Below are 21,892 nucleotides of genomic sequence, written 5' to 3' on the forward strand. Positions count from 1 at the left end.
ACCTATTTTAATTGGTCTCCTCATGTGGTTACTCACAAAAAGCTTAGAATTATTTTTACTTCATTAGGACTTTTTTAATCTACCAAAAAAAGCAAAGGGATGGAGAGAGAAGAAAATAAAGAAAAGAAAGTATCATGAAAGATTTTCATATGCTGGCAGAAATCTCTGTAAGTTTGCACTCAAGCTCACACAGATAGGTTTTGGTTGATGAAAAGTTTAATTATTTTAGTCAGTGATTGCTGGTATTGAGCTGTATTAAGGATATTTGTGTCTTTTTAGATTAGTTGTTTTGCCTCAAATAATTTGCTTGGCAGTTCTAATGCCAGATGCATTGTGAAAAAAGGAGATATCCAACACTTTGGTCCAACTGATAACATGATATTTTCTGCTCAAGAGATCGGGTGTTCTTAATTAACTTACTTGAAGACCCACATATCACCATTTAGAGGATATGAAAGAAGAGAGTGAAAGAAGAAAAGTGAAGGACGGTAGCTTTTTATATTCTTTTAATAGGTTTCTTCTCAAATCTTTAGAAAACCTTTCTTTTTTGTGTTATCAGAGTTCCAGCATATTTTTAACAGTTGACTTTAATGAAATCTGATTCACCCAATTTCATATAACATGAACCAGCACAGATAGCCAGTGACAGAAGCATAGCTAGAAATCCATGGTTCTGCTGCAAAATTCCATTTAATATCCCATCCCAGGACAGTACTTGCTCTTTGATTCAAAGAACTTGGATAGTTACATTTTGATAGCCAAAGTTGGTTTGTCCTTAACTGTGAGGCACAGATTAAGAGAAATACAAGAGAGAAAAATACTCTTCCAGTGTTTTCTGGCTGTGCAGACTACAGTTCCCTTCTCATATTATTCTTAAAATAATAAATTACATTTAAGACTGTCCAGTTACAGACAGAAAGGAAAAGGGTGACAGCTGGGAAAATGAGACTTGCTCCTCTCTGCCTGGAAACTGTAGCTGGGTGTTTTACACTGGTTAGTACTATTCAACTGGAAAAAGCTAAACTGGATTCTAATGCAATCAGAAAACACAGATTCAAACAAGGTCCGTGTAACTCACTTCTTGGCAAGAGGACTGTCAGCTCAACAATGTTCACACTCTTACAGTGATGCTGCAAATCTTGCCAAGCTTCAGCCAACCTAGACCTTCTGTGGGTTGCACTATCATCCAAATTCATTGAAGAACCAATGACCTGCATCAGTTGCAAACTCTTATGCCTGTAAAAGGAAGAAAGTCAGCTGAAGAAGGAATAGAGTTCTCTGCCCTGGCCTTTAAAATATTAATTCCTGTTGATCCATTGACCTGTGAGAAAATAAAAAGCTTAGATGAGGGGGATTTATCTTGGGAAAAGATTTTTAAGAAGGAAAATAGAGTAATTCTGGATGGTAAGAAAAGTATTTGGCATTGACAGACCGAGAATGAAAAAGTCATCTGAAGGCATGAAGCTCACACAAATGCACTCGTCCCACTCTTCATAAAACCTGCCCTGGTGAAGGTAAAGTTGACCCTCCACTTTTCCGCAGGCTGCACATTTACACTGAGGACCTGGGGAATATTTTGCTTTCTTAAATATCAGCTAGCAGTTTCTCTAGCTTTTGCTTAGCAAACACATACAATCATCTTTCTTAATCCCACCATATAGCCATATGTACTGAAAGAAGGAAATTGGTGCATATAAGGTCGACTGTTCTTTCCCTCTGCAACACAGAAATTCTAAGGAATAACATTGCAGAGGTTCACTGTGAAGAATCACTTACAAAGGAGGGTAAGGTGCCCCTCCTCTCTCAAACATCAGATCACTTTCAAACCTACCTACCCCAAACTATCAGGCAGACCATGTGTGTAAACTGGATGCAAATGGTACTGGAAAAGAAAAAAGAGAGCAAGATGAGCTGCAGATGATTAATCCATTTCTGTACATATTTATACTAAATAAGAACCCAAATGAACATATTGCAAGTCAGGAAAATAATGTTTTCTTCAAGCTTATATTAGAACCTCAAATGGACTATGGATTGCAGCATTAACAGAAAAATCTGAGTGCTTTCCTATTGGAAACCATTCCAACTACTTTGATCTGAACAGTCAGATTTTGAAGGAGGGAAAGCAATTCAGAAAGGAAACAATTTACCAATCCCTTCAGGTTTAGACTTCCACTACCATAAGAGACACTTAGATACCTCAAAGCTTTCAACCACACTATATGAAGTGATGTATAAATAAAAACAATTGGCCAGCTTTAGAAAGCTTGAAGTTCACCAAGGGAAGCTCTCTTATTTTGGGGTGTAAATCAGTGCAGCATCGGAAGCAATTCTGAGGCAACTGTTCAAGACTGCACTGCACACTGACCAAGCTGAAGACATATCTCTAGCCCTACCTTGTTTTCTATTGCAGTTGTCATGACAGCATCTCAGACACAGGCCTTACAAAATTACCTGTCTGGCATCAGTTATCTAAAAGCTGTATATTATGCACTTTTCAGACTGTTTTCCTCCTACTGAGGAAACCATAGCTTTACTTAGCATTCAGCTCCACTCCTCTGATCTCTCTGGCACCTTGGGGTGAAAGGCTGTCCCAATACATATGGCTATTTATTTCAGTTTTCTTCATCTTGGTGACCTCTGGAAGAAAAGGCTCGCTGTGCAGAACAGCATAGACCAGAACTAAAAAAGGAAAAGCACATTGCCACCTTTACTACCACATAAGCACAATTTTCTCAAGTGTCTGAGAAATAAGAACATTTCAAAGCCAAGCAAGAAAATGTCTGCCATATGATTTGCTGGGCTGTCCAGAGGTCAGGGCTTAATTATCAGGATGGAACAGAGCCCATTATAGGTGTTCACCTTTGGGAAAGAAGGAAAACTTGTGCTAGTCCTTTCATGTACTTGGTTCTCTCTGCTTTTTGTGGGGTTTGTTTTTCACTTTCCTCAAACACTTCAGATTGAGAAAGCAGCTGAAGTAAGCCCTCAACTTTTCTGTAAGTCATTTCACAGTATACTTTCAGGGTTTTTGGTTCTTGATTATTTGAAAAGGGAACTTCCCAGAAAACATGTGGTCTAACCTCTGAATTTGCCTCAAAATACATCTGGTTTGTGGCTCTGAATACTGAAGAAGAAAAAAAAAAAAAGAAAGAAATGAAGAAATGCCAATCAGTTTAACCATTATCCACTGCTGTTTGCACGGCACACTGAGGAACACAGAGAAACAGTACTAATTGGTCTTGCACTCATAATTCCCATTCTCATGGTATTTAAATTTCTCAGGTTCTCTGAATGAAAACCATTCTCACTTTTCCAGACCTTAGCCTAGCTGGAAAGAGATTGATGAGTTTGTAGCATCTCGAAATAGAGAGTGTAAGCCAGTATCTGCTTTTGATTTGGATTTGCATACACAGGGACAAGGATTGGAGCAGAAAATAACCAAATCAGCAGTAACATTAGTAATTCTCTGTTTTAAGGCAGTGTTCAAACCCAAGTTCTTTTGTTGTGTTTTGAACTATAGTTCCTTGTTCTGATGGAGAACTGTAGGAAAACACACATGAGTGAAAGATCTGGACACAAATGAGACACAGAAGGTTCCATCTGAACATTAGGAAACACTTTTTTACTGTGACAGTGATCGAGCCCCGGCACAGCTTGCCCAGAGAGGATGTGGATGCGTCATCATTGTCAAAATTCAAAAGCTATCTGGATGTGGTCCCAGGCAGCCTGTTGTAGGTGACTTTGCTTGAGTAGGGGGAATGGACCAAATAACTTCCAGAGATTCCTTCCAACCTCAGCTCTTCTGTGATTTTGTAATTCTATGACTCTGTTATCTGAGCTTTATAATAAATAAGTATATTATGCTAAACATGAGCAGTACTATGAGTAGTTTCCAGCATTATCTTTGATTTAGGTGCTGTGAATTAGGTACTAGGGGACAAAGGGAATAAAGTTGTGTAAAAAAGGTGTTTTAATGAAGACCAGTTTCATCAAGCTGATGGACGGTGGGTTTTTTTGTTTGTTTCTTTTTTAATTTTAATGGTTCTAGTGTTTGTAGTATGTACCATTTTGCCTCAGTGGGAAAACCATCTGAGATACCACAAAAAATAAATGGTGATCCTTCTAAGAGTGTTAGTTTTCTTGTAATAGTGCAATCTAGAGCCAGTAGCAGGAACATCTATTATTAAAAAACCTGCAACAATTAGTGGCATGTGTATTATCTTTATATTTTAAGTATTTGCTGATTAAAAATAAGTTTCATACATCAAATACAGTGAAATAGAAGTATGCATAATGTGTCCCTAACATTATAGGTGCTGGAAAGACAGAATAATCCCTTATTCTGCAAGACATGAATTAGCTGTTCTTTCAATAGTGAACAGTGAGAATTCAGAACTGGAACCTAAAATACAATGAATTTCAGGTGCAAAAAAGAAACTATTTTAAATAAACATTTTAAAGAAAAAACCTGAAAAGAAACAAAATATACTGTGTCCTTCAGGACCCCACACTGTTAATGAACATGTTCAAAAAACAAGTAGTTTTAACCTGACTATGACAAGTCATGATATATTTGCATTCTGAGATTCTTATACACTTTCTCTGGATAACCAGTATCAGAACACGGCTCTGCATTGGTTTTGGTGCAGGCAAATAGTAAATGACAGGTCTGAGGAGTAATGTGTTCTATTCACATACAAGTTGTGATACACAGTAAGCAAATGAGAAGGAATTAATAATATAAGTGAGAATGAGATGCTTCTTTAAGAAGCCTCAGTGTCTAGTCCTGAGATTACAAGCTCTCATTTAGCAAGGAACAAGAATATAATGTGAAAATCTTCCCTGGATGAAACTTTCCTTGTACAGAAAGAATGTATTTAGCACTTCTGCATTGATATGTATTTTCCTTTCTGAAGTGTCCTGCTGTTCCTGTTGGCTTCTTTCCCCAACAATGCATTTTAAACAGCAGGCTCCTACAGGATATATTACCATACAGACACCGATTTTAGTGTCTTTGCACAGCAGCTGCAGGTATGATTCCTGATGAATACCGTGACTGTTCCTACTCAGCAGCTATGATATTGCAGCCTTGCAGACTTATAAAGGAGATATGGTATCATGTGGTGTTAAGATATTGCAGCATCTTTGCATAAGAATTAACAGGACTAAAAAAAAAATATTTTTTAGTGATGTCTGTTCAGAGTATATATTCAGGAGCAGTCTACCCAAAAAATAATACATTACTATAATAAAATTAATAACATTTTAATAATTTTTTACCACAAAGAATACCTAACAGTTTGCTATTCCATACATAGATATTTTCCAAATAGAATGAAAAACACAACACTCATTAATGGCAGGTGCCGTATCATGAGCTCAGAAGGGGCACAAATCTACTGCTACCAATATCAGCCAACTGTTCCATCAGTCAAGTGCAGCTCTCCCGTTCTTTCTCACAGAAGGTAATCCACTCAGAGCCACAGACAGAGGAAAAGATTGTTTGTACACAGCTTGCTGCAATCCATAGGAAATATAAGAGAGGAGTCCTTTAGCAGTTTGTCAAACACGTTGCCAATTTATACACTTGTTATTTCTTAAGGACAGCTAATAAATACTTTGTCTGCATCAGGTTACTGTAAATAAGTCAAAATCTCTATATTTTTGAGCAATGGGTAGGCATCTGAACAGAGGCCACATTATATAACAGCAAGGAGTTTCTACTCAGATGCTACCAGCAGATATCTCGTAAATTGTTTGAAATCAAAGGATGAAAAACTGCAGAAAAACTTTGTCAAGTTAATGAAGATGGGAGAGGTTTGAGGGTTTTCTTTTTCCCTTTTTATTATTTTTTGCTGCCATCATTTGAGATTTTGTAGTGGATTTTCACAGCACAAATGTAAAACATTGCATTTATCAGACTGAGTAGCTCTCATGGTACGTTAACAGGATTATATTATCTTTCGCAAGACAGTAAACAGAAGAACAACAGAAGAGGAATTTTTAATCAGCCTTCCATCACACTTGCTGTGGTTTATCTCCAGACAACAACTAAGCCCCACACAGCCACTTGCTCACTCCCCACTGGTGAGATGGGCAAGAGAATCAGAGGAGCAAAAGCGAGAAAAGTGATGGGTTGGGATAAAGACAGGTTAATGAGTAAAGCAAAAGCCACGCATGCAAACAAAGCAAAACAAGGAATTCCTTCACCACTGCCCATGGGCAAGCGGGTGTGCAACCATCTCCAGGACAGCTGTGCTCCAACACGTGTAATGGTTACTTGGGAAGACAAACACTATTCCTCTGAACATTCTCCCTGTCTTCTTCCCCTAGGTTTATATTCCGAGCATGATGTCATGCAACACGGAATATCCCTTGGTCAGTTGGGATCAGCTGTCAGGCCTCTTCCCCCTCACATCTTGTGCATCCCCAGCCTCCTTGCTGGCGGGGTGGTGGGAAAAACAGAAAAGACCTTGATTCTGTGTGAGCACTGCTCAGAAATAACTAAAACATCTCTGTGTTACCTACACTGTTTGCAGCACAAATCCAAAACATAGTCCCATACTACATGCTATAAAAAACATAACTATCCCAGTCAAAACTGTCACAACACTATAAGATTTAGTTTTATTTCTTGGCCAGACTGATTTTAGTCAGGGTCCTGAAATTATTTCCATCATGGGTTAAGCAATTAAAATACAAATGTAGAATAGACAGAGAGGTTAGTTCAATTCACACTGTGGGTCCCTACTCCTTTTGAGATTTAGTGGAGCACTTATACGTTTAATTTTAAGAAAGGGAGTAATCCCTTTAGAATGGATATGTCTGTTTCAAAAGTACTTTAAGGTTATAGTAGACTGAGGCTTATGGTTTTTTTTTAGTGCATGCTAAACATCTGTGGTATGAAATCTTTGTAATTAATCCATCACTTTAATGTTCATTTCTTTCTTAATGATAATGTATGTTGGAATAGAATTATAGACAGCTACATCTAACTATCTAATCTAGGATTCATTATCTAATTATTTGATGACCTGATTATTACATGTACAATTGAAATTATCAGTAAACAGTCATCAAAAATTCATTAGAATTTGCAAAATCACGTCTAAGTCCCTGTGTTTCAGAAACACATTCATCAAATTCATCACCTCAGAGCTCAAGCAATTTGTACAATGCAGAAGTTTTCTTAGTACAAATTACCAAAGAATGAGCCCAAGAATCCAACCTAAGTTTTCATCTACTCTTCATGTTGTTTCCATAAACGACAGGAGCATGGTCCTAGAAGACACTGATTTGGTTATTAGGTTTGGTCTACTACATGGCAACTTATGAGTCCCTTCTTTAGATGGAGTTTAGCCTTTTCGTGCTATAACTATTTTCACCCTACTTGCTTTACAGGGAATGTTGTTGCAGAACCTGGTTGCCGTAAAGCAGCTTAGGAACTTCTGCCACATCTCCAACCTTCATTTATGGATCGACAACTTTTACATATGTGCCTTTGAGTCAACTTTACTTAGCAAATTTTCCCTTCTTAACATTTACTATGCTGACAGAAGTCAAATAAGCACCATGCATCTCTGAGCCTTCATTTTGCTAGGGCAAGCAAGACAAGATCTTATGTCACTTGACTTGTAAGATGATGCTCACAGTCCTGCTCTGCAGCTCTCTGGTCAGTCTCGTTAACACTGCACAGATTGTACTGTCAGTACAAGATGTCTCACTAATGAGGAATCATTACCTTAGACCTCTACAGTATTCCACAGCATTTAATGTGGCTCACAGTTTCCTAAAGTGGGATATGAAAGCAGCCAGTCTCATTAGGGAAGAAGGTGAATGCGCATATTAAAGCAACCGGGACTTCCCACCTATTCACAGTTCTGTCACTTTACTGCTGTGTGTTCAAGCTGTGTGTATTGATAATGTAAGTTCTTTCACTACGGAAAACCAAGGCCCCCAGCCTGCCTTCAGGAAACAGCAGACCTTTGATATTATCAAGTAAATTAGTATTTCTCTTTATTGACATTTTCTTGTGACAGTCTAGCAATTCAGATTGCCCTGGGCATTCCCTTTCCCTGTAGGTCATTGAAAGAGATAATGGGCATATTAAGAAATATAAAATAAAATAAAATAGAATAAAATAGAATAAAATAAAATAAAATAAAATAAAATAAAATAAAATAAAATGAAATAAAAATAGAAAATAAAATAATAAAATAAAAATTAAAAAGGAAAAGCAAACCACTGATATCTGTAAATATTCCTTCTTTTTTTTTAAGGTTTTGTTGTTACTGGAAAGGTTTTGCCACCGAAAATAAAAATAAATAAATAAATAAGTAAAATAAAATTATAATAAAAAAGGCCTTTAGCTTTAAGCTAAACATGTAGGAAAACAAACATCTAAAACCAAACCAATGGCCAACATGTTTCATAGGTAATTCAGATATTTGATTCTACAGTTTTGGGGAACAACTTCATCAGTGATTCCACTCAGTAGGCATTTAGGCATTTATAAGTGTTCTTAGTGCTTCTGAACTTCCCTTAGACCCTTTCTTGCTTGGAATAATATTTGAAAATCATGTTGGAGTAACATTTGAAAACGTGTTGTCAACTAACAAAACACTGTGAGGTGTTTCCTGGGACTCATATCCCATCTGCTCAGGTTACAGCAGACTGGGATCGGGTTAAAAGTAGAGGGAAAATGAAACCTCCTATTACGTAGACATTTTGAGACCACATGAAGAAAGACTCCAGACATCTTGGAAGCAGCTGCTCATTACAGCAAATTGAGAAACCGAAATATTTCAGTGAAAGAAGTATTCTTCCACAACAAGTACAGCCGTTTTATGTGTGATTTTATTTCAGTCAAATTATGAGTATTTGGGCAGTCGTCTTCATAAGCGATTGGAAAATGTGGTTGTACAAAAGATGCGTGGAATTCAGGCAATCTTCAGGCTCATTAGAAAAGTTAAGTCTATTGTATAGACTGCAGCTCCTTTTATTACTGTTATTTACATCAGTAAGTACTAGTTGATCTATGATTAAGTACTCAGGCTGCTTCAGAATACTTCATCATAATACAAATGAAAGATCTATTGATTATGTACAAGATACATCAAAATATCAATGTATTTGTTGGTTGTGAGATGATGGTTGAAGTGAAACATGGGTCACAAAAGTTGGGTATTTAAGACATTTCTAAATCTTCCCTGTGCTTCATCATGACATTGCAACAGGAACACAACATGCTGACCATGATCTCTCTTGTACACCTACACTGTTTTCCATTGAGAAATGTGGTCTTGAAAAATATTACCTATGCTGGTTTCATTGATATTGAAGTGGAATTCTTCTGGAATTCTTCTTCCTGTATTTATTTATTTTACTTTTTTTTTTTTTTTTTTTTTTTTTGCCAGTACTAAGCAGAATGAGCAGCACAAATATTAGAAAATAAATATGTTCTCCCAGAAAGCTCCTAAAAGCAATTCTACTTTGAGTCACAATAGAATAGAGCACAATTCAGTCTGTGTTTCATTCAGGGTGAGGTTCTGCATATGGAGCTGTTAGATGTCAGTAGGTTATTATGGAAGTCGCAAGAGTTGAAATTCAATGTAGTATTGCAAATAATAATCTACAATATGTCAGAAGTTAACATCTACTCTCTTTCAGGCAGTGCTAATTAGAAAAAAATTCCCGCAGCAGAAATATATTTTTAGAAATGCTGAGGAAACCAGGTGTTTGTTACTCAAATTAATTCTGTCATTTTTTATAGACTAACAGCAGCTACAGAAGCAGACATTTCCCTAGAGATATCCCTGGAGAACAAACACTTAAACTCATCATTTTCACTTAGTGCTACATGCTGCTCTCAGCGTTAACAGGAGCTATAGGCAGTTGTCATGGTTTAACCCCAGACAGTAAATAAGTGTCACACAGTCACTCACTTTCCCCCTCACTTCGTTTCCCCAGTGGGATGGGGGAGACAATTCAAAGAGTAAAAGTGAGAAAACTCATGGGTTGAGATAAAGCCAGTTTAGTAGGTAAAGCAAAAGCCACACACACAAGCAAATCAAAACAAGGAATTCATTCACCACTTCACATGGGCAGGCAGATGTTCAGCCATCTCCAGGAAAGCTGGGCTCCATCACGTGTGATCATTACTTGGGAAGACAAATGCCAGAACTCCAGTTGTCCACTCCTTTCTTCTTCTTCTTCTTCCACCAGCTTTATGTACTGAGCGTGACATCACATAGTGTGGAACGTCCCTTTGGTCGGCTGGGGTCAGCTGCCCCAGCTGTGTTTCCATCCGCCCTTTTGTGCACCCACCTCCTTCTCATTGGCAGCCAGTATGAGAAGCTGAAAACTCCTTGACTGATTAGCAACAACTAAAACATCCCTGTGTCATCATCATTATTCTCCCACTAAATCCAAAGCACAGTACTATACCAGCTACTAGGAAGAAAATTTACTCCATTCCAGCCAAAATGAGGATAGAAGTTCAAACCTGTGGTCTTAGTCCAACTGGCCGCATGATATTACCAACTCTTGGATTTCCCAGCAGTGTTGGTCGCAGTATCACTCTTAACTGTGTATCAGGAGAAACAATGCCTTTATGATAACCTGACATCTGAGGAGTCTGAAACTCCACACTGAAAATCATTAAAGGCAGGAGTTCTTTTAGAAGTGGCACATCCCAGACTCCTGCTTGCTTGCGTTGTGAATTACCTTTTTGGTTTCTGTTATTTCTAAAGTTACTGTTCCATTATAAATATTTTTAAATTAGATTAAAGCACATGTGTTGCTGAATCAGCCTGCCATTCCTATGCTAGTTTATCTGTGCCCAGGGTGATGGATGATGTCCTTAGAAACTGTCAAGGGAAAATGCGGCCCTGTTGTTATTCCCCATCCCTCACATTAATAAGATGATTCCTCAACATGAGTATTAGACAAAAATCTTCTGCATGTACATATATTTCTATAAGCAGCAATACGATTTGTGCTCAGCTGATCTTGTTCTGGACAAATGATTGTCATTACTGAGCACTCCTTTCTGCTAGTTTTGGAAGAAGCAGATTTGCATCTGTTGCAGAAAGAGTGATGCACTTTACTCACAAGAGAGAACAAAACAGTGGTTTAACGAAGTGTGGTAGCCCTTGCCCACCCCAAGCAAACAATTATTTCTTCTGGGTATCCTCGAGTGAAAGAGGCTTCTCTTGGTGTGAGTGCGTGCACACTGTGTATCATTATTCTTCTGTGGTCATACAATAATAACACCTTCAACTGGTATATCAAACCTGCAGTTTACTAAGTGTTCAACTGGTATATCAAACCTGCAGTGTTGCCGGATTTTGGACAAACACCAATTCTACCTGGTTCTGTGCTAAACAGCTTCAGTTAAAATAAAGGCCATTTGGAGCTTATCATCTGCCTAAATTGATTTCTTGGGTGTCTCCATGACAGGACCGATATCTCTTTCTTACAATAATTCATCAGGACCACAACTTTTTCCTGAAGTAAATATCTTTACATCAACCTAACTCCCTATATTTCTTAAACTTGTTAAATTTCCTGCTGGCTCCCATCAGCAATAAATAACAAAAAACAAACAAACAAACAAAAATAGAGGTTGATTAGCTCATAAGGGTTTGCTGTCTCTACTTTACCTTCCCAAAGGTGATCTTTGATGTTGAGCAAAGGAATACAAGTCAATTAAAAAGCCTAGGCATAAGCTGAGATGAAAAATGAAAGATGAATTCAAAGTCCTTTTACTTCCCAAGGCCTTTCTGAATAGATCACTTAGAGGACATGCAAAGCTCAGCTTATCTCTGAACAGGATCATTTGGAAGGAAGAATTCAGATGAGTTTGACAAATTTTCTCGGTATTTTTCCCCTGGTCTCTCCATCAAAAGTTATTACACCAGCCCAAGCAAACAAAATGGGCAGAAAGCATAGTTTGTATGATAAAGCGGTAAAAATGTTACTGAAGCTATCAATCATTGTCACATAAAGCAGCCACTTGGGCCTGAGGAATAGCAGCACTTTAATTTCAGCTACACTGTTTTCCTTTCTTCTCATGTGCTTTCTGGAACGGGTAAGGTCTTTCATGCGGTTACGTGAGGCACTAATTGCTGGGCCTGGAAATACTTCTATCAAGGTGAAAGCAGGCTTCAGAGCCTTTTCCCACCAACATCAGAGAGATCTGTCTGGCATAAGACATGCAGCTGTGTTTGTACCCAGCTTGACATGCTGGATCATATAAATGATGTAGAGGATAAAAACGAGTGCGGCTGGAGCCCACTTACCTTGATCCTGACAGCACAGATTAAAGTCTAGGGCAAGTAGCTTCCTTTCACTCACATAAACTGCTGCAAATATGTCTCCTCACAACACTGGACTAATACATCATTCAGGATGTATGACCATTTACTTCTGGTGTTTCGTGATTTTGACTACTCCAGCAGGAACAATGGAACAAGAGCATCCTGCTTGCACCAGAATCCCTCTCCCAAGTCTGATATCTCATGTGCCTTTGCCTGTAAGATTCCTTTAGCCCTGATTTATCGTACAGAATGGCAGGCCAGAAAACATTATATTTGCACAGCTACTGCTTCGTGCTTTGACTAGAAATGCAGCACAGAGCTTTACTTTTCGCAGCATAAAACTTTTGCACTCTATGAAACTACTGTCCATGCTGCTGCAGTGCCCTTAGACATTTGAGACAAATAATTTAAACTTATTGTTAGAGTTGGCTTAACTCTAGAAAACACACCACAGCTTTAAAGCCAAAACACTCCTTAGTTCATGTGAGATACACTAACACTCCGGTTCAGGATCTATTTCCAAGGGGTTCAGCACAGAAAGACAATTTAGTACATTCACATGTAAGCCTAAAGAATGATTTGGAAAAGTAGGCAGCTGAAGAAATCTTTTGCTGACAACCAAACTAGAAGTAAACCGCTCTTGCTGTCTGCACATTAGACACCTATCAAAGTGGCTAAAGAGTACTTTGCAGGATGCAGAACCTGTGATAGAACAGTGGCAGGAGTTGTAACCCTGAAGCCCCAGTTCACAGCAGAACACCAAGGATAACCGGTGGGCACTTTGAGGAGAACCTACACACATCCCATGGAAGCAGCAGAAAGGAACATTTTTGTTAATTAAAGGTGACATCTTACAGTGCCATAATCATTTGCCACCTAAGTCCATCCACACAGTGTGCTGCCACTCTCAGTGAAGAAAGATTATGCTAGTTCCTTTGGTTTTATTGTTGGAGATATATGACTGGTTCCTTAAAAAAATAATCAAATAAGCAAAAAAAATCCCCATTTCTCCCTCTCCCCACAAAAGAATAAGCAACCTCCAATTCTCCAAAAAAACCCACAAGGTCTTGTCTTGTAAAGTTGTTTTCTTCCTTACATTATCAGCATGGTTGAGAAATATAGTCTGTAGACAATGCGGTATAACAGCTAATACTGATTCTTCTCTCAACAGCACCCAAAGTGCATTGTAGGCCTGATATTCTGCTCAGACTTTCTGTAGGAGCCACACATGGACCAGTGACCTCAGCACTTTGACATACCTTTTCTCCATATGACAAACAGTAAGGCTGGCGTTAAGGCATGTGTGACAGAACTGGGCTCAGAATCCTCATCAAATCAGATCTGACTTGCATGGCAGCAAGCCACAAATTAATGTGTACAAAATGAGAAATATCTGGGACTTGCGTCCCATTTCATGATAAGTACATCAAAACACCAGGGTGGAAAAACGGAATACAATGAGGGGTTATGTTATTTCATAAAATGTTTACAGCCCTCACAATTATGCTGTAATACGGTATCACTTTTCTGATATTGGAATAAATGCCATTAGCAAGGGTTTTTAGCAAATTGTGTTACAAAGTTAGGAAGTGTTCTGAGCGTATTCTTCAGGAAAAGAAATTGCTTTTTAAACATGAATAATTTGCAGTATATAAGCTTATCATATGTGTGAAAGCCATCTTGATGTCCAGGGAGAAAACCATTCAGCCACCTTTGGAAAGAAATAAAGCAACCATTTTATGTGACTTAGCCAGGTGTTTGTTATGAATATTAAGCAGCAGCATATCATAGAATCATAGAATGTCCCAAGTTGGAAGGGACCCACAAGGATCATCAAGTCCCATTCCTGTCCCTGCACAGGACAACCCCACAGTTCACAACGTGTGTCTGAGGGCGTTGTTTAGCCTCTTCCTCTATTCACATATAGAGCTGCAGGAACGTTTCAATGGACAGTGAGTAAAGGACAAGTAGGGGATATATATTTTGGTACCGATCCAAAAAAGTGAAATATATATTTCAAATATGGATATAGTTTAAAAGCATTTTAAAGTATTATAAATATATAATACTCACACAGCAAATCTCCAAGCTCCATCCTAAGCACCAAAATATTAATTTAGATCTCTTCTGGTAGACATGTGTGTATCAAAGAGATTATTTTGTTCTAAACCATGTGACGAGAATATTGCAAGTAAATTAGTGCAAGTCCATGGTTACTAGTTATATTAAGATTAAACTTTGCAAACGAAACTTACCCCTTTACCTCATTAAGCTAATGCCATGTTCCAGGAGACAGTTTGTATCAAGTCTCACAATATTCTGCACAGCAGAAAGCTTCCATGATCTGCTTTCATTTACAACTAGGTACCCAGTTTGCCTGGGAGCAGAGTTTAGCCCAGTAGTTTCAACATACATTTTACAGAGTCAGCCTCTGTATTGAGTTAGAGCACATATTGTATGTCCTCTAGGATTTCTATGTAATCAACTCAGAATGTTAAGTTTATTTGGAAATTCAAATGTTTTTATCTTGCTGGCAAGTTTTGTGTGTGTGCGTGCGTGGGAAGGTGGGCAAAACAGAATCCAGTATAAAACATAATATGACTTATTACACTGATGGTTTTAGCTAGATTATTTTATCTCTTCTATTCATAAACAATGCAATAAAAAAGATACTGTTTTGTCAATAGAACATAGTTACATTTTTAAAGTAGCTTTTTTGTGTTTCTAGTTCACACTAATCCCAGGATCCTAATTTATTATCTACCTCAGAGCAATTCTCATCTGAGTGTACAGTACTTCATATTACTGCCCCCCTCACAGCAAGGTCTTAGGCCTGAGTGTCAGTCACACCGAATTTCTTCAGCATTAGGTCAGAATACCAAGTCTCAAGCTTAACTATAACACATAAAATTCAGAATTTAAAAATAAATAAATAAATAAATAAATAAATAAATAAAAAAAATAGACAGAAATCCCAAACTAATGTTCAGTTTGCAAATACAAATCCAATGGCTGGGAGAACAGACTTCCCACCTACTGCATATCCTTCACAGAAAATTTCAAATTTTTAGAAAAAGTTTATAAACCTGAAGTGATGTTGGTCAATAAGTAATACAATTAACTTCTGCTATTAATACAGCCACTAATGAAGCTGTAGTTTAGTTACTTCTTTAGCAATTTCCAGTTATTTTACACAGGTATTTTTACTAATACAGGAGAGATCATTCACACCTTCTGTTTCTTTTGCTAATGTCTCAGCCTCAAGAGAGCATGTGAGGAGAAGAAAACTGTGACCTCGGTACAGCACAGGAGTTTTCAAGTCAGAAAACAACCATGGGTTCCACTGTCTAGCTGGACAAGCCAGTAACCATCGCTGCAGCACAGGAGAGCCAGGTGGCACCTTGTGGATTCCCTCACTATTATCAGTACATCTAGTCTGAGGCACAAGTCGTTTGATAAACACATTCCTGTTTCCAAGTGAACTGCTTCCAAAAACAACAACAACAACAAAAACAACCCAAAATAACAACGAAATCACTTATGTGAGCTTAAGTTCTCATTTGATCCTGATCTATAAGCACGGAAGAGTTCCATCACAGATGATGCTTCATACCATAAAATATAAAAACTAGTCTTCATTTCAAAAACTTCCTCTTTGTTCTCCAGTTGTTTTTGTTTATGACATGCAAGCACCAAGAAAACCCAAGCAAGCCAAAATACTTTACAAAAGACAAAAAAAAAAAAAAAAAGGAAAAACAATGCAGTTTTTGCTTTGAGAACTCAGATTTCAAACACACAAGAGATCGTACCAGCTATATTTTTCAGCTCAAAAGGAAACAGAAAGTAATCAGCCTGCCAGAAGTCACACACAAAACCTTGATTTGGGAGATACAAACACAGGCCTCCACTCTGGTTAATGAGATACGAAGTTTCACACATCCATGAACAAACATGCTTTTTTCTCACAGCAGCTAATGGATGGGCATCTTCTGTCTCAAGGAAAAGTCCCAGATCTACTCATTATTTTGAGTGAATCATTTTCACCCTTAAAGATCTGTCTTGAAAAGAGGTCACAAGAGAAGCAAGTTCTGAGACCAAATCTAGCACTTTGGGTGTTCCACCTGAATTATTTATAAGTGAAGGTTAGAAACTCAGAAGGAGCTCAACCAGCTTGTGTTTCCTTACAGAGAAACCTCAGCACAGCAGCAGCTCTGCAGGATTCAGCCATGATTTTTGGAGGTCACAGCTCCATGCAGAGCACATGTTGTTCTCACAAACTGTTTTCCCAGCCTGCAGATTCAGAAATCACATCCGTGATTTATAATCTTCATTTGTTTCCCTCCTCTGATATTGTTCAGATAAGGATGCATTTTCCTTGTGGCATTTTCATTCCCACAAACACCTTCATAAGAGATATCATTATGGTCTCAACTAGGACACAAAAAGTTTAAAAGCAAAAGAGGAAGCATCCTGAGCACATAGAAACAAAGAAACCAGGAGGTTGGGGTTCCTATTTAATTTAAAATCCAAGAGCAGTTTTACAGGGTGAGATGAAACCCTCAGTAATGTCCTGTGGGCTCAAATATATCCTCCTAATACAGAGATTGATTTAATCAGCTGAATTAAGAGGTGAAAAAGGGAAAAGAGAGCAAGAGAGCAAAATTCCCAAATGTTTTCACTGTCTTATTCCATAGACACATTGGATCATGTTTCACTTGGTCCAGTGTCTGAAGCAATCTGCCAGTAACTGCAAATGATGAGCTGCTCAGCGTTTGGTTCTCTTCAAAGAGGGCTGCAGCTGGCGTGACACTGCCATGTCCCATGGTGGTCCTCAGGGCTGGGGAGGAAGGCGTCTTGTCCTTTCAGCTGCCCAGGAAGACAGTAGACTACTTTTCACGTATGTCTTTTTAAAGTGGTGTATGTTTCAATGCAACGGAAAGAATTAGGGTGACACACCAGGAACAGGCTTTCCAAATGTAGGAGCTCTAGACTCTCGAGGTGTCAGGGCTATTTTTGATTTGTTCTTAGCTTGGGTAACACATGGACTCAGTGGAGCAGGATTTGTTCCTTTGGAAGAAGCACAAGATACTAGTTATTCAAGGCTGAAAAAAAAAATCAGTGGTGAGGAGTGGGCTCGTTTTGCTAACACACCAGATCATCTCCTGGAGTTACTCTGAGTGCAGGGTCTGAGGGACCAAGCAGAGGAGATCAGCTGAAGCCATGGCAGCAGCAGTCTTTCCCACAGTTTTCTCCACACAGCAGGCCGCATGTCCTCTGGCTGCTGGTGGCTGGATCTGACACTCACTGGGACACAGACAAGGATGCACACAGAGGCAGAAACTGTGTTCAGGAAGGAGTGCAGAGCCAGGCAGAGCAGCGAGCTGAGCCAGGCTGAGGCCCTCTTCATTAGACATGGACAAGTTATAAGATTTTCAGATATGGGCCTGGACTAGGAGGTTACACAAGATGTTTTTTCAATAATTGTTATTAGAAACACACCACACTCTTGTCTGCTTCAGTTACGTTCCCACTCGTTCACAGATCAGTCCCAATGACATCCACACATCACATGTACTTGGGGGTGGTTATCCGGCCCGAGATACCATTCTCACAAGTCTGGGCTATTGCTCTTTACAATTACAAGAAACATACTTCAACACAACCTGTCCAAGGCCCTTTATATTTTGACTAGTGCTGTGATCTAATTATGTTAGTACTATTTCTTCTTTGACCATCCAGATGGTCATGTTAGTATTGATCTTCCTTTATCATCCAGGTGGCTGGAAAGGCACACCTTGCTTTCCCACATCTTGCTTTCCCACATCTTGCTTTCCCACAGCAGACAGATCCCAAGGGTGGTGACCCTGGAAGGAGGTCTGAAAATCGCTGAGCAATTTAATTTTGAGAGTAAGATACGAAAGTAATTTATCTTCCTTGCTGTTGCTGATGCTTATATGTATCAGTTGCTACAGAGGGGAAAGCACATTTGCTCATCCTCTTATCCTTCGTTTGATTCAGGGACCTTCTAATTTTCAAAAAGTCAACTTATTCAGAATGGTGGCAAAGGATCATAGGCATACAGATACATATAACATAGCTGCTTTATTATAGTATTTTGCTTTCCTAATTCAGATATCAAGCAGCCAGACGGAAGGGTATAGAATGCAGTTGGATGATATAAAATCTTACAGCTTGAAAGTCAACATCATAAAGTAACAAGAAAAGATTCCCTCTTTCCAGATAAGTTGTTCTGTATGCCTGTGGCAGCTGGTATTTCTGGAAGGGTTGTAGGGTTTCATGATAAAAATCTTAGAGCACATCTCATGGATGAGAGGAAAGCACCTCACTCAAAAGAGAGAAGCAGCAATATGTTTTATTGAGGTTGAATAATAATTTGACAGAGTTCTAATAAATTCGATTAAATTTTACAAAGTTTAACAGTGATCTACCAAGGTTCAATAAGTTTGATGGCAAGGTTCACCTTATTACTTACTGCATTGAAGAAATATGGGAGGGAAAAATGGGTTAGAATCAAGTTAGAATGATTCACACAGAGACTGGAGGCACAAAAGGGTCAGAAAAACCCTTACCTGGAGGCACAAGGTTCAGAGTGGACCCCTTGCTCAGAGGGAGATCACTACCATGCAGCTATGCTGCCCAACAGGGAGGGCTCAAAAAAGGCTCAGATAGGCTATTATGTTAGTGGAATAAAGTGGCTGGCTTGCAGTCAAATTACGTGTGATGCAAAGGTATGCGTGGGACTTCTTGTACCAACAACTTTCTTAATTCCTTGATAAACGAGTCTTGGGAAGCCCATCTGCTCTTCATATATTAATTGCACGATGGTGTTCCAAGGCCATATGCTCACTGTGTCACTCTTCTCCCTTGTGGTTAAGCTGGAGATCTTGGTATGGCTGTGGCTTAGGCCTCTTGCTCTTTGGAGCCTGTACCAAACTATTACTAGTTTGGTTAAGGGCTCAAGTGCACCCATCACAGCATATGAACTTGAGAATCTGTTGTGTATTTGCATAAAGAAGTAATATAGAAAAGTTAAAATGTTTTCTTTTAAAAACAAAGAAAGGATGACCCACGATAGGTTGAAAGGCCAAATCATGGACTGCAGCAGAAAAGGAAACAACCAAATCAACTTTGTTTATGCTACACAGGTAATAACCATGTGAAACTCAGCCTTCTGGATAAGAAAGCTCACAAGCTTTCTACAGTAGACTAAAATCAGGTTTTGTAATGAGGAAAATGGAAAAAGATAGAGAAGACACAGAATCGTGGAATTTTTGTTTAAGCCTCTTGGACCATACACTCCCCTAAAACAGCCAGGGCAACATATAAGAACACAGTGGTAAATAAATTTATTTTGATTCTGCTGGTTTCAGAAGTGGTTCCAGCACCTCCTGGAGCCAAAGAAGTGTATCTGGTTCTTCTGTCTCCAAAGGAGTAAATTGAATGAGGGAGGTTTATTCTCCTTGCTGCTAGGAATAAAGTGTAACAACATCAAAAACCATTACGGATAATTAGTACTGCCCAAGAGACTGTATCTCAATTTTTATACCACAGTGACTTCTGCTATTTTTTGAAAAGAGTGAGAAAATGTTTCTGTTACCTGAATCAAAGGAATGAAGTTGAGGTGGTGGAGTCATCTTTACTCAGTGTAAGAAGCTCAGTGAACAGTCTCTCTTGCTTAATTAATAGTGCCATTGCTTTGTTTGAAGGCATGAGATGGCTTCGCCTGGCCAAAAGGATTTCAACATGCAAAGGGCTTAAAAGCTTTGCGCAAGGTTAGTTATATCCTCTCCTTCAGCATCAGAGACAGGTTTCTCTTAACAAGTTTCTGAATGGAAAGTCAAATAGTTGCAGCTAAATCTGGTGGGGACAGCAGAGCCATCTCAACAGAAAAACAATAGAATTTTATTCACTGGTCAAAATAGTCCCTTTAGTCAGCAAGAGGAAAAAGAATGGTAATATGACAACTGTAATGTTCTCTTACTTGACTTTTCCTCTCAGGAGACTAAATTGTAGCACTGGACACTGACCACTGCGAAGTACCCACAAACACGCAGCTCCAGTCACACACTTTCTTAGTTAGCCAGTGTCTAGGAATGGTTGAATCTTTTGCGTGCTGTAGGGTGATTTGCCTGGCACTAGTGCACCCCAGATGTTTGTTTTCCCCTAACACTTTGAAGATAAGAGACAGATACCAATAAGGTGTTTGACAGCTCCATTTCAGACATTCAATGGGACTTTTTTGGGGGGCAGTGAGGGAGAAGAGGGAAGAAAGATGAAGAAGGAGGAAGATCGGCCTCCTGAGCACAAAAATTCTCTCCTATGCCAACTATCTGGAAATGTTTTCTCTAAAAGTATTTTTTGTTATAAACCAAACCTGAGATATATAATGTGATGTGTGAACACACTCTCCAAAAGGTATTGAAGCACAAACAACTTCTATCAGAGCAGAGCAGAAGGTTATTTCTGCAATACCGTCCTCAAAGAATAGTAACAAGAACCAGCCTCTTAAATGGCAAAATAAACAAAGCATCCTTCCAGGCAGAAATCAACAAAGTCAATGCAGAAGCCAGGAAGGTCTTCAACCTCTTTCACTGCCCTGAAATTGCATGAGCTCTCTGGAATTTAAACTAGAACACATTTGAATGTGTATCTTTCACAGTTTTTTCCTCTTGTTTGCCCACAGGACCTCTGCTGAAGAAGGGTTTTCTTGGCAGAGGCAGCACTAGCAGTAAGCCTTCTACAGAGAAGTAGAACATGAAGTGCTCCTTAAGATGAATTTATTTGAATATATTTAGTTGAGTATCTTCTCTGTACAGCTGAATCTGTGTTGATTGTTCTTCACCTGTTGCCGAGGGGACTGTGACCACCTTCGTGCACTGACTATCCACAAGGGAAAGTTAAGGCTGCATGGCACACAAGAGAAGGACAGAAGTTGCCATCTTCTTTCACACGTGAGCAAAACCCACTGGCAAAATTCTGGGGGCTGGACTCTCCACTCATACATGCAGGGTGTCCTGAAGGCAAGATGACCTTAGCTGCTTCAAGTCACATCACCATGATGTACATCTCTTCTGCAAAAATCCCAGGTACAAAAAGAAGTGTGGGGTCCTTTGTGTGATTAACAGGTTGGAGAGAAGATGTCAGTGGAAAAAAACAAACCAAACCAAAACAAAACAGTTGAAAAACAAAACAAAACAAACAAAAAGAAAAACAAACAAAGAAACACCAACAAAAGAAAAACAAAAGAAAAACCAACCAACCAACCAGCGAACCAACCAACCAAAAATAACAGGAGCAGAGAGAATCAAAATCTGTTGTGAAAAGCCAGATTTTTACTGCAGCTCATTGAAACATAGGATTTTTTTTTTTTTAATATATATATTTCTTATGAAAAAGAAACACTTTGATCCCTAGCCCTAGTACAAAAAATGAACCTTTTATTCTGGCATCTTGTGTTTCTTCATCTCTGGCAAGCCATTTAAGATGTGAAATTTCTTTCAAGGCGATGACCATCTAGAAAAGTTTCAGCCAGATGACAAGCAAACTGGAAG

Source organism: Nesoenas mayeri (genome assembly GCF_963082525.1).
Source record: "Nesoenas mayeri genome assembly, chromosome: Z".
NCBI classification, from domain to species: Eukaryota; Metazoa; Chordata; class Aves; order Columbiformes; family Columbidae; genus Nesoenas; species Nesoenas mayeri.